This window comes from Wasmannia auropunctata, unplaced genomic scaffold (genome assembly GCF_000956235.1).
Source record: "Wasmannia auropunctata unplaced genomic scaffold, wasmannia.A_1.0 LD336090.1, whole genome shotgun sequence".
Classification (NCBI taxonomy): Eukaryota; Metazoa; Arthropoda; class Insecta; order Hymenoptera; family Formicidae; genus Wasmannia; species Wasmannia auropunctata.
This window is the reverse complement of record NW_012026800.1, coordinates 758,934-759,708: the sequence shown is the minus strand read 5'-3', so window position 1 is coordinate 759,708 and position 775 is coordinate 758,934. Positions and strand designations below refer to the sequence as shown.

The window sequence follows — 775 nt, the reverse complement described above, 5'->3', positions numbered from 1 at the left end:
TGTAATTTACATACACGTTTGGTTCCATCTTCGTATCCAATTGGCTGTTGCATATATATCTCTTCCGCTAAGTCACCATAAAGAAAGGCTGTTTTTATGTCGAATTGACTTATTTCCATTTTCTCCGCTGCCGCCATAGCCAGTACGACACGAATTGTGTTTTGTTTTGCTACAGGGCTGAAGGTTTCAAAGTAGTCAATACCTTCCTGCTGTTGAAAGCCTTTAGCAACCGGCCTTGCTTTATAACATGGTGTTAGTCCGTCCCCCTTGTGTTTGACTTTAAATACCCATTTATTTTGAATTAGTTTTGCACCAGTGGGAGGATTTACCAAACTCCAGGTTTGATTTTCTTTTAGAGATCGAAGTTCATCATCCATAGCTCCTTTCCATCTGTCTGCGTCATTGTGTTCCAGTGCTTCTTTAAATGTAAGTGGTATAGAGTTATCTGTAAGAAACAAACTATTAGACATAATAGAGATATAGTCTGTGTATCTATCTGGTGGTTTGAGGGTTTGTCTGTCCCTTAGAACTCTTCCTTGTGCCTCATGTGAATCAGATTAAGTATCTTCTTCTATTTCATTGGATTCTTCATTTTCATAGTCTTGTTCTGTCGTTTCCCCGTCTATTGATTCTATGGGTTCTATGAAATCTTCAACTGACTCATATTCTGTTTCTGATTCTTCCTCTGTATTTGTTTCTTCTTCTTCTGTGTTTTCATCTTCTTCTGAATCCAATTGTTTACTCTCATTTATGTCTGTTATTTCTTTCTTCTGAC

General features: G+C 37.5%; 1 protein-coding gene across 1 annotated transcript in view; it reads right to left on the bottom strand.

Moving 5' to 3' along the window:
- LOC105448021 (dynein heavy chain 12, axonemal-like) overlaps positions 1 to 775 on the bottom strand; it is a 61,795-nt gene that overhangs the window by 29,306 nt on the left and 31,714 nt on the right. The window lies entirely within an intron of this gene.